The sequence below is a fragment of the Lepidochelys kempii genome, chromosome 1, assembly GCF_965140265.1.
Source record: "Lepidochelys kempii isolate rLepKem1 chromosome 1, rLepKem1.hap2, whole genome shotgun sequence".
Taxonomy (NCBI): Eukaryota; Metazoa; Chordata; order Testudines; family Cheloniidae; genus Lepidochelys; species Lepidochelys kempii.
The window spans coordinates 20,026,747-20,040,190 of record NC_133256.1 but is presented as its reverse complement, the minus strand read 5'-3'; the positions used below and the strand labels follow the sequence as shown (position 1 = coordinate 20,040,190).

At 41.1% G+C, this 13,444-nt stretch overlaps 1 protein-coding gene across 16 annotated transcripts in view; it reads left to right on the top strand.

Moving 5' to 3' along the window:
• Nucleotides 1-13,444, top strand: part of DLG2 (discs large MAGUK scaffold protein 2) — a 1,493,215-nt gene that overhangs the window by 1,036,998 nt on the left and 442,773 nt on the right. The window lies entirely within an intron of this gene.

The following is a 13,444-nucleotide window of genomic DNA, read 5'->3' as shown; positions in this document are numbered from 1 at the left end:
AGACTTGGGCTTGTGGGGCTCAGATTGCGAGGCTGTTTAATTGCAGTATAGATTTCTGGGCTTGGGCTACAGCCCAAGCTCTGGGACCCTTCCACTTTGCAGGGTCCTAGAGCCCGAGCTGCAGTCTGAGCTCAGAAGTCTACACTGCAATTAAACAGCCCCGCAGCCCAAGCCCTGCCAGTCCAAATCAGCTAGCACAGACCAGCCCTGGATGTTTAATTGCAGTGTAGATATCCTGTTCTCAGCCAGGGGTATGCTTACCCCAGGGGGTATGCAGAGGTCTTCCAGGGGGTACATCAAGTCATTCAGATATTTGACTAATTTTACAACAGGCTACATAAAAAGCACTACAAAGTCAGTACAAACTAACATTTCCTACAGGCAATGACTTGTTCTATGCTGCTCTATATACTGTACTATGAAATTAGAGTACAATATTTATATTCCAGTCAATTTATTTTATAATTATATGGTAAAAATGAGAAAGTCAGCAATTTTAAAGTAATAGTATGCTGTGACACTTCTGTATTTTTATGTCTGATGTTGTAAGTAAGCAAGTAGTTTAAGTGAGGTGAAACTTGTGGGAATGCAAGACAAATCAGACTCTTGAAAGGAGTACAGTAGTCTGGAAAGATGGCAAACCACGCCTTAAGACTTCTAATGCATCAGAGGGAAAATGTAGCTGGAAAGGCCCAGGATAAAATTCTCAGGCTGTGTAGCTATAGCGTTCTGAGTGGTAGGGTCTGAGTTGTAAGAATTCCTTGCCAAAGGAGATCAAATGAGCCTAAACCACACTACATTCAAAACATATGGTAGGATGCATCTTTTTTCCAAAGTCTTTTCCTACTAATAAAATAGAACCACGGGAAGCAGCTTTTGGATATTTCTTTTGTCATATAAGTAGCTATGTTCAGCACTATTACTGCTTCTTCTTGCCGTTAATTATTTGTAATATGGTAGCGCTTTGGGGCCATTGTGCTAGGCATTGCACAAACATAACATAGACCGTCCTGGTCCTGAAGAGCTTACAAGTTACATGTAAGAGGGCAGACAATGAGTGGATATAAGGAACCGGCAGGCGGGAGCACAAGCAGACATTGGCACTTGGAATCATGATAATAGGCACTCAAGATACTCGTTATAGTGCCCAGCATGATTGGGGCCTTCACCTCTAGACACTACCTCACCAGAAATAGTAAGAAATCCAAACAGAATTTATATATTAGCGGTTGAATTTCCAAACAGATCTACTAGTGAAGATGTTTAACTATTTTAACAGACTGTTTTAGCTATTTAAGCCATTGTAATGGACAGATTCACTAAAATTTTGCTTTAAACAAAGTACTGCCATTTGAAAACAAGTATTTAGTAACTCACTGCTTCGTTAATTAATGACCATGGACTCAACTCATGATTTCTTAGTAATTGTTGTGTTGTAAAATACTTAGAGACATTTTAAATCCACAAAAGGCAGAATACTAGTGCAGCTCTTAATCCATATTAAAAACAAAATTGGCAGTATTTCTCTGCAGCTCAGCAAAGGTTTAATACTAGAGATATAGTGAGTTAGTAAGACTTAAATAATTTTTTTTATAAAATATACTACATAATATTTCTAGCATGTTGTGAAATAAATAGTTCAAATTGAACTATAGTTTTTTTAAAAATGATAAAAGTGCTATTGGTGTTGTGTTTCTCACTAATTTGAAAGCTTCACTCATTCACAATGGGTCTGCCATCATTAGTGCAAATTATCTAGATGCAACTGTAGTTGCAATTTAATCTGAAGGGCAGGCAAGTGTGCTGCTTTCAGTAAAACTCTGTCCTTCCTCACTGAGAATGATTTTTGAGGCTTGCACATATTTACCTAGGCTTCTGTGGTTTGGAAGGAGGAGGAAAGAATTTCCATTGAAATTGGCTTTATGTAAAATCTGTAAAAACCTGAGCAGTTTTAGAGGAACATTCAGTAGTAGGAATGCTGATACAGATTTTTCAAGGCTCCTCCGTAGCTTCCTAATTAGACTTCAGCAAGTTGCCCAGAGCTCCTTGGTTGTTTCCCACATCAGTTCCCAACAAACTCTTTTATAATTTCATAATCTATAATAATTTGTATTCACCTTCCAGGCTCTCACATGCATACTGCACCATTATCTTGTCTTGTTTTTAATATAGTTTGCTATAATTTAATTTTTGTATAGTGAAGTGGCAGAGAAACTTCACATGAAGAAGCAAGTTTTCAACTGCAAAAATCTGGGCACAATGCCACAGATTTGTTTTCACATATACTCCATATTCTCCAGGTTCTTGGGGAGGGAGTCGAGGTGGGAATATTTCTTTTATTCCACAGCTCTAGTTTTCACACTACCACTTAGAATTTGAACTATTGCTTTTACTTGTGTAAGAGGATTCCTGATTTATCACCTGCTGTTCATATTCCTCTACTCTGCTCAGCATTACAGTGCTAGTGAATGATGCAGATTCTGTCCATCTTGTATGAAGACCTAAGAGTTATTTCATTAAAGATTTCCTGGGAGCTTTTTGTCCCATCCTCAGAATCCTCCTGTCCTTTCAAGGCATAATTCTGTTTTTCTGTCTGAACTGTAGCAGTAATCTCACTGTAACTTGGACATTCCGGAATGTTAGCGACCATTGCTGATATGTCATTGAAGGGATGAGTTGTCCCACGGTCATCTCAACTGTCCTTTTTGGTACTGACATTTTACATAGCAGTGTGTTTATCAATTGCACCCTCTCTGCAGAAACAAAACAAAAACAACATGCAGGAACAGCCAACAATGATGACCATGTGCCAGGTACCCAACAGAAAAACAGTTTAGAAAACTCTGAGCAGGAGTTTGTGATCATGGATAGAGAATGAAATATTTGCCTTTTGTCCATATCTACCCCAGATTCTGCCTCCAGGTTTTTTAGATTATATAGCAGAGTTGATTGTGTACATAGGGAGCTCAATTTGCTATCTGTTCTTAAACCCCAAAAGTCACTTGCACTATTTTTTTTAAGTGTAATCAATTTTGTTCTTGATTGATTTGAATAAAGACCACCGGATGGTGGGATTTTGAAAGTGACCTCCAATTTACAGCAAATGATCCTGCAAACTTGTCCGAACCTTGTTTACCTCTATGTATGCGATTAGTCCTATGGACTTCAGTGGGACTACCTGCATATGTAAAATTAAGTACAAATGTAACTGTTTGCAGGACTGGGCCCAAGGTGACTGGTTTTTTTTTTTTTTTATATATATACCGGGACACCATTTTAATGACCGTGTACAGTGCTCAATTTAGCTTTGTACTATTCTAGTGCCCTTATCCCAATGGAAACATGTCTTTTAAAAATAAGCAGCCATTTTATATTATATTCATTTTAATGGAATAATCAGTTAACATAGTGCTTTTTTCCTGGGAAAATCCCAAATATTTTACCACTACTATTTTTGCATTCACCACCACTGAAATGTAGCTGTCTCTGGAGTTGAGGGTAGCAGTCAAGCAGTGCAAGACACACGCTGCAGCCTCTGGTGCAGAGGATATTTTGCCTAAGGGCATTGGGAAGAGCACCTAATCTTACGAAAGCCGTGGAGTGTTTAACAATGTCCAGAAAGAAAAGACCTCAGTTCTTTATATTTCCTCTGATAGGGGGAACTTGTTAATTTCAGGTTGAATTGTATTCTTAAGATCTTATTGTACCTTTATAACTATTGTAAAAAAACAAAACAGCCACTAACACTTAATTATTGCCACTGTGCTAGGCATTGTGGCTCTTCAGAACTTCCTGGCAACCACAGGAACAGAACATTCTGCTTGAGAAGCTAGAAGCACAGGTCCTGACCCTTGAATTTAAGGGAGAAATCGCCATTAGTCATTTGTGACCCACAGTGAAGTTCTTCTTCCATCCAGTAGATAGCAGTGTTACACTTACAAGGCAAATACTTCATTGCAATATTGCTACAGAAGTCCTGAGTTTAGACTGTGTACTTGAAGAAATAGAATTTTCAATAACTTATGGTTGAGTGACCTTTTCTTTCCCCCTTATGTTCTTTTGTCACAAAGAAAAAAAAAAGAAAAAAAATACCGCAGTCAATTTGGTTGCCTGGTTGAAAAAAGGAGCTTAATTTACTATTACTACAGATCTTTTTAATGACTCACTCAGTCTATGGTAATTGAGATTCCTGCTTTACACAAGCAATCAATATTTAACAAACTCATTGTTGTATGTGAAAACTGTGGTGACCAGATTACAGACCCAGCAACCCAGTGCATTGACATGACTTAATCAGCAAAGGCCTCAGAAAAGGAATACTGAAAAGCAGTTCATTAGTGTAAATCATAAACTGAGCTAAGTCCCCACTCCCCACCCCACATTGTGACTGAGCTGTGCAGAATAGGAGTTGAGAACTCTTTTAACAGTAATAAAAATACACACATGAACTAAAGATAAAGCGTAAATTTGTTTTCAGTAGTGATGGACCAAAACTGATCTAAAATAAAAACATAAAAAATAAAATATATATAAAAAATAACCCTTCTGCTTATTGTTGCCAACTTCCACAATTGTGTTGCCAGTCTTGTGCTATTTGATATTTTTCTTAAAACCCCAGCTGCAGGGGTGATTTGGCTACCTGAGAATCTCAGCTTTCATTTAAGAGAGAAGAGAATATTCAAGCCCTCATGTTTGCCAAGAAAGGCTTGAAAATGTGAACCATATAATGGGTTAAAACCCAGGAAGCCAAAAAGAGAACGCCAAATGTATTATTTTAAAAACTCTTAAGATTTTTTTAAGCTAGTCTCATGATTTTGGGGGTCTTATTCATGATTTTTGAATGCTGACTGTTAGTTGTTGTCAAGGTTCCTCCCCCACTCTGAACTCTAGGGTACAGATGTGGGGACCTGCATGAAAACCTCCTAAGCTTACTTTTACCAGCTTAGGTTAAAACTTCCCCAAGGTACAAATTAATTTTATCCTTTGTCCTTGGAATATCCACTGCCACCACCAAACTCTAACTGGGTTTACTGGGAAACGTAGTTTGGACATGTCTTTCCCCCGAAAATCCTCCCAACCCTTGCACCCCACTTCCTAGGAAAGGTTTGGTAAAAATCCTCACCAATTTGCATAGGTGACCACAGACCCAAACCCTTGGATCTGAGAACAATGAAAAAGCATTCAGTTTTCTTACAAGAAGACTTTTTAATAGAAATAGAAGTAAATAGAAGTAAAAGAATCACCCCTGTAAAATCAGGATGGTAGATACCTTACAGGGTAATTAGATTCAAAACATAGAGAATCTCTCCAGGCAAAACCTTAAGTTACAAAAAAGACACACAGACAGAAATAGTTATTCTATTCAGCACAATTCTTTTCTCAGCCATTTAAAGAAATCATAATCTAACACATACCTAGCTAGATTACTTACTAAAAGTTCTAAGACTCCATTCCTGGTCTATCCCCGGCAAAAGCAGCATATAGACAGACACAGACCCTTTGTTTCTCTCCCTCCTCCCAGCTTTTGAAAGTATCTTGTCTCCTCATTGGTCATTTTGGTCAGGTGCCAGCGAGGTTACCTTTAGCTTCTTAACCCTTTACTGGTGAGAGGATTTTTCCTCTGGTCAGGAGGGATTTTAAAGGGGTTTACCCTTCCCTTTATATTTATGACAGTAGTACTACACAACTTAACATGAGTTTATTTGAAGGAATATGGATTAGATAATATCAATGGTTTGGGTTGTAATTAAAGCCTGAGCTGTACTAGGTTGGTGGTGGGACAGAGTCAGAGAGAAGGAAGTGGTGATACCTAGAGGTACATTCCAGGTGAGGTCCAATGGATGCTGATATGTCTTTTGAAAAGATGTAGCATATACTTCCTACAGTATGCCCTTTGCGTGTGCTACCAGGTGCCCTAGCCACATTTCCCCACTCCCTCCACAAGCATTCTTCCCCCGAGGCAGTTGAGTGCTGTATATATTGTCCTGTGCCCATGGAGCTCTGACAGATGTGTTATAACTGCTGCCTGTGCAGGGGAGCTAGGTTAGGGGATCATCAAAGACTTCTATGTAAGTTGAGTTGCTGTGGAATCATAATAAAATGTAGCCAGGCTGGTTTTCTACCCTAGATCTTAAAGCACTTTGATGTGGGAAAACATCATTATAAAGACAGGAAACAAGAACTGAAATGACTTACCAAAGTCAGAGAACAAATCAGTGGTAGACCTGGGAACAGAACCCAGGTCCCCCTGACTTCCAGTCTTGTGCCCCCTTTGGCTCAGCTGGCTGTCAAATAGCAAAGGGTTTAAGAAAACAATGTCTGTGTTCTCTGTACACTTCTTAGGCAAACCACTGGTGTGTGTTGGAGGATTATAATTTTACCTATGGATAAGCTGTAGAAGAAAAGGAACTCTGAAGAAATTAAGACCCTATTTTCATGCAAATATATTTAATAATATGAAAGAGAAATACAAAACTGTTTTAGGGAAAGAATTATATCCAATTGGAAAGGAATCTTAACATGTGCTTATATTTGACTTGAAATAGACCACGGGAAGGGCTGGAACTGATTCCAGTGGGATCAAAGCTTGAAGACTTAAATTGAATTAAAAGCATGAAATGTAATACCTCCTTCTACAGCATGGTCATAGAATAACCAGTTGCTTTTTAGTAATGTCCATTTTCAATATTGGATTCACCACTGGGTGATAGTTTGTTCAATTACTAGACAAGTATTTGGGGGCAATGTAGAGCCCTAAGGAGAGTTATTTCAAGTAATATACAAGTTTTTCAGTAACGAGTTGAGAGAGTCTCCAAATGAACTGGGGCTCGTGGCCATGCTTCATCTCTGTCACTGATCAAAGCATAAGAAAAGAGAGAACACACTTTGTGAACTACAGTGCCTCAATCACTGTTCTGTTTTATTCTATATACCATGCTCATCACTATAGTATCTGAGTGCCTTCCAGTAGTGCGTTAAGCAACGTGACTACACATCTGTCAAGTGTTTCTTTCTCTCATTCTCTGTTGGTTATGTAAGTTTTGGTCTTGAATTTAGGACATCAATACCAATATTTAATATGTTATGGCATAAAGCCTTCCCAAGACATTACTAATAATTACAGTACTGCTGCAATACATTGATTCATATCTGCACTATTTACAGACCTCTGACAATGCCATTAGTTCAGTACATAATTTAGTAGTAAGTTAATCAGGAGACATTCACCCCATTAAACAAAACATGCTTGTTCTGCAGATGTCCATAAATTAGAGCATGAATTATTGACTGCTCTAGCGTGGTTTGTGTTAGGAAGTTTATGAGCTCATTAACTTTGATCATTTTAGATATCTGTGTGTATTTTTTTATGCTGCCGTTAAAGAAAATATATCTTCTACTGATCCAGCTTAGGAAGAGTTTTCAAGTTCATAAGGACCAGACCTGGGAAAAATTGAATGTACCATAAATTAGCTGTGTATAATAAGCACAAACTAAAGAGGCTCCATACTCCCTAAGATCTATGCATTATATCATTTCAAACGTTGCTTTAATATAAAAAGAAAAGGAGGACTTGTGGCACCTTAGAGACTAACCAATTTATTAGAGCATAAGCTTTCGTGAGCTACAGCTCACTTCTTCAGATGCATATCGTGGAAACTGCAGCAGGCTTTATATATACACAGAGAATATGAAACAATACCTATTCCCACCCCACTGTTATAATATAAGCTTATAACTGCACTCACTGAGACTTAAACATTCAGAATTATCCCCTCTTCCTCTCCCTGGTCCATGTAAAATACTGTAGGTAAACAGTTTTCCTCTCTGCTATTCTAATCACATCACGCTTCCCACACTGGATCCCTCCACTGGCTTCCTCTCTTTCCATATAGAGTTAGAGCTTCTTATCCTGAGCTATACAGTTTTGCCCATCTCAAGCCTTGTCTGTATTTCTGTTCTCCCATCTGTAAAACTCACATCTTTTGCTTAACATTCCAGTGCCAACTATGTGCCACAATATGGGTTTGATCCAGTTCCTATTAAAGTCAATGGGAGGCTTTCCATTGACTTAAATGGGGCCTTGATCAGGTTTGATATCTGTCATTAACCCACTGTCATTCCAAATTAGGGTTACCAGGCGTCCAGTTTTTGACTGGAACGCCTGGTTTAAAAGGGACCCTGGTGGCTCTCGTCAGAGGTGCAGCAGGGCTGAAACAGGCTCCCTGCTTGCCCTGGCTACATGCGGCCCCTGGAAGCAGCTGGCATGTCCCTGTGGCCTAGGCACAGGGGCAATTAGGGAAGCTCTGTGTGCTGCTTCCACCCTGATTGCTGGCTCTGCAGCTCCCATTGGCTGGGAGCCACTTCCAATGGGAGCTGCGGGGGGCAGTGCCTGTGGGCGTCGGCAGCATGCATTGCGGAGAGTCACCTGGCTACCCCAGTGCCTAGGAGCCAGACATGCCAGCCGCTTCCGGGAGTCACGTGGAGCCAGGGCAGGCAGGGAACCTGCCTTAGCCCCGCTGTGGCACTGACCGAAAGCTGCCTGAGGTAAGCACCGCCTAGCTGGAGCCCAAACCCCCTCCCAAACCCCTGCCCCAGGTCAGAATTCTCTCCCAGAGCCCGCACCCAAAACCCAGCTCTGAGCTCCCTCCCTCACCCAAACGGCCTCCCACAGTCTGCACCCTGTACCCCAGCCACCTGCCCCAGCCCTGAACCCACTCCCTGACTCTGAATCCCTCAGCTCCAGCGCAGAGCCCCCTCCTGCACTCCAAACCTCACATCCCCAGCTGGAGCCCTCACCCCCTCCTACACCCCAACCCCCTGCCCCAGCCCAGTGAAGGTGAGTGAGGGTTGGGGAGAGCAAGCAATGGAGGGAGGGAAGGGGGATGGAGTGAGTGGAGGGCGGGGCAGGAGTGGGGCCTCTGGGAAGGGGTGGGGCGGGGGGTGTCAAGGGTATTTGGTTTTGTGTTGTTAGAAAGTTGGCAACCCTATTCCTAATCCTTTGTGTTGTAGCTATCTAGTGTCAACTCCTAGAGGTATTGATTTCATTTTCCAGTCCTTTGGAAATGCTGACATTTCAACATTTGTTTTCATCCTGAAATGGAAATGTCATTGTTTCTTTATGGAATAGAAATTCCAAAAAAAAATTGATTTGGAAATGTCTAAATATTTACATTTTTGATTGAAATTAAACATTTTGACATTTCAAAATAAAAATATTTCATTTTAGTTTATTGAACTGTCCCCAAATACTTAATTTTGAGTCAGTTCAATATTAAACTGGATTTTCCAATAGTGGTACATTGCTTTATGAAAACTGTTGTTTGGGAATATGGTGACCCAGTTCTCCCCTATGGGCCAGGCTCCCTGGCTGGACACCACCTCCAGTAATGCAGCCAGAGTCATCAGACTACTGGCTTAGACCTGCTTTGCATTGTGGGATATATAGTCCTCCAGGGAATCCAGTCCATGGGAGACTATGGGGATTTAAACTGCGACTCCCACAAGCCAAGGTACTGATAGAGAAATATAGTTAATGCTGTGTTGAGTGGATTAAAAATAAAATAATGTGGGTCAATTTAAAAAAATAAAATATTCCAATTTGGGTCAAATCAACTCAAAATAAAATATTTAATTTAGAATTTCCCCCCAGAAAAATTATTATTATTTTTTTTTTGCAAAATAAAATTTTTTTGCAAACTTCATTTTATGGAAAATCATTGACAGAAAAATTCCAACTAGCTTTAGACTGGAGGGGGTTATACAGAACCTGGCTTGGCTTTTCCTCACCCCCTGGGAGGTGAGGGCTCCTGATCCATTTTTTACTGCTAACGGGGAGATGGGCCCCAGGTGCCATGTGGTCAATCTAGGTGTGGTTAGGAAGATCCTGGCTAATCTTTCTCTTCCCCTCTCCCCTAGGAACCAGTGCATAAGGGGTTGGTTACAAGGAGAACTCTGGCTCCCTGCCTATCCAGTGGTTGATCTGTGGGCAGGGTGGGGCTGGGAGACTGTAAAATTGCAGGGAAGCAGTTGCAGCAGCTGTAAGGAAGGGTGTGTTGCTGGAAACAGCGCAAGCCTCTGGTGGTTTTTTACCAAGGGCTCTGAGTTGCTTTGCTTTTGTTTTGAATTTTCCTTATGTTAATAAAGAAAACCTCTGTGGACAGGGATTTGAGCTGAACTAAACTTTGGGGTTTTCTTTTACATTGTAAACTGGCATATCTACCCACTGTCTCCTATCCCATCTGCCACCAGAGCAGAGGATGAGATGCAGAGGCAATGTGTCAGACCTGGGGGCTGTTGTCAAAGGAGAAGGCTAGCTTAGCTGTCTTCACACATCATCCGACCCCATTACAGCTTTGGTAGCTTCCCAAAGTTCCCAGAAGAGCTGGCTGGAGTATGACAATTCTGTTTCACAACTTTTTAGATTTTTTTTGTTCTGCATTGAAACAAAAACAAAGAAAAGCTATAGAACGTTTTCATGAAAAGGAATTGTGTTGAAACATCCATTTTCAGATTAGAAACATCAAATTTTTGATTTGTGTCTCTCTGTCCAGTCAGAAGTGACTGGTGAGTATGCCCTGGACCCAAGCAGCCTTCCCACTGAAAATTTTGCCTCAATCTGAAACATTATGGGTTCAATGTCAAGAAAAGGTCTGATCACATCTAGCTCCCAGTTCAGTGTGAATTTGATGGTGGCATGAGCCCAGATGTTTATGTTCAGTTTTTATTTTGGCAGGCTGAAAAATTTCACTGAGTGATGCAAGTGAGAGAAGGGAAATAATGATTTTTTTTAAAACAGTTTAATTCCAGCTAAATCAGACTAAAATTTCATGGGACCAGAAAAAAAAAAAAAGGCATTTCTCTAGCCAGAGGGCTTTCTCACTGCTGAATTTCAAAGGCTTGTTACAAATAACGAAGGTATATTTAAAAAAAAAGAAGAAAAAGTCACAGGAATGTTATATAAAGGAAAGGGTTACATTAAAAGATCACTACCTCTTCACCCTCCATAACTTTCAAAGACGTTCTCTGCCAATTTCTACCACTGCTTCTTCACCACAATTAAACACATCAACATAATTTGGAGTTCAGACACATTATAGGCACATTATACCCTATTTATCTATTTCATCCAATAGTACTGAAGGGGTTAACACACCTATCTCAGCAACATGTGTTTAGTACCATCTCCCTGCAAATTACAATAATAGTCTGAGATTGCTGCAACAGCAGAATGGTGCTATAATGCCAAACCCAAATTGATGTTTCATCAGCATTTCTGTGCACTGCTATTGCAATTACAAGTATTAAATAGCTCAATAATCACTTGTGTGGGGGGAAAAGGCTTCCTTGATTATGTAGCTGGGAAATCAGCAGGTCTTTACAGAGACTATTGTTAGTGAAAAATATTACACATCTGGTACCATATAAAACAGTCGTAGTGCTGTTTCCCTCTCAGGGTCTTCAGAACGCTTGGCATCCTTTCCATTTTTTCCCACTTTCCACCAAGTATGAGAATGATAGTTTGGTTTAACTTGAGTCTTCATTCAAAGTTCAAACCAAAACAAATCCCTTTTTGCGAGACAAAATTCTCTTTTAAAAAAGGTTTTTATTTTTAGTCACTTTGTTACTTCCCAGGTCTAACCAGAAGTGGAAGTGCCAAAATACTAAGAGATAGGTGGTTTCTGTATTATTGCTCCTGCTATCAGAAATCTCATCTGTGGTTTGGACAAGTGTCTGTTCAGACAAGTGTCTGAACTTGGGGAGTTCAGCGAAGCCAAACAGAACCAACTTTTGCTATTACCAATTCCTTCACCCAGTTTTCTTCCATATTTACTGTAAATGTTAGAGGGCGGGGGGGGGTGTTGAAATTTAGTGAAACATGGCATAAAAGTCATTGATATGAAAATCATGTCACACATAGTTCCCTTTTGCTCTGACATGCTGCTTGCTAGTCTGCCATGTCATACACCAAAAGCAAAGCTTTTTAGTTCACTAATTTGCATGGTTCTAGAAGCAGTGGGCCCTGCTGCTCAGTTTAAGTATACAACCTATTGTTGATGCACTTGAGATGACAGAGTTGAGTACAGACAAACCCAATCTTTGTCCTTTTTATTGTATTTATTAGTTTGGAATATCTTGCCTTGATCAATCCACCACTGAAGGGAATATTTTCTACATTGGTGCAGTACTCGTAGTTCCGTCCTCAGCTTGCTACATGCTCTTTGGCAAGACTTTCATTCCTCTGTGCTTAAGTTTCCCCATTGTAAAATGGGTATAGTGATCATCATCTCCTGTGCCTTGTGGGGCTGTTGTGCAGCTTGCTTCCTTAGTGTTTGCAAAGCACTTTGAGAGCCCAAAGATTAAAGATGCTTGTAAATATACCACAAGTGCACAATAGCTTTCTGGGTTTTCTGTTGAAACTGGTTTTCCTGCACAAACATGTATGTGTTTCAGATATCCTAGTTGGAAGGATTTTATCTAAGGAGCCTGTGTTACATCTGGTAGCTGCAACACATCCTTATCAAAGACAAGTTTCCTTTCCCTCCCTCAGATGGACCCAGAGGGTATGTCTGTACTGCAATTAAAAACCCACGGCTGGTCCGCGTCAGCTGACTTGGGCTTGGGCTGCGGGGCTGTTTAATTGCAAGGTAGACTTCCAGGCTTGTTCTGGAGCTCGGGCTCTAGGACCCTGTGAGTGGGAGGGTCCCAGACCTTGGGCTGCAGCCTGAGTTGCAACATCTACACCATAGTTAAACAGCCCTGTCCCTGGAGCCCAAGTCAGCTGGCAGAGGCCAGCCGCGGGTGTCTAATTGCAGTGTAGACATACGCAGAGAAACCAGACCAAGATACTAGGCCCTGAGGCCATTCCCTCTGCACAGGGAGTAACAGCAGCAGCCGCAAAGAACTGGGGGGAGGACTTTGCAACCCCTAATATCCTTGAATTTCCTTCCTCAAAGCAGCTAGCAGCAGATGCATCTGAAGGCAAAGGGGGTAAGTCAGGGCCTTCCAACCCTCTCTGCCCTGTACCACACCCAGAGAGATTTACCCAGAGCACTTTAGTCCTTTCCCCACCCTCTACCAGCAGCAGCAGCAGCAGCTAGGAGGAGCTTCACAGTCCCTTAGCACCATGTTCACACAGCTCATACTTAACAGGATTTCTTTTTTCTCGTTTTCCATCTCACCACTGCTAATTGGTCCGTTTATCCCAACCCCTTCCTGCCACAGCTACCTAATCCTTCTGCTCTTCTTTCTAGGTCCCCAGAGCACCCCTCTAGCCTTTGGGCTAGAGGTGAGGGGTGTTTTTTGTGAACAGAGGTGTTCTTCCTGGCCAGCACTAGAGGCTGTTGTCTCCTCTGGCTGCCAAAGCCATCTATATAAGACTCCCCCTGACCCAATACCTGTGCAGGGAGTGAATGTGCTAGGGGCCAAGAAGGGAGAGAGACTTGAT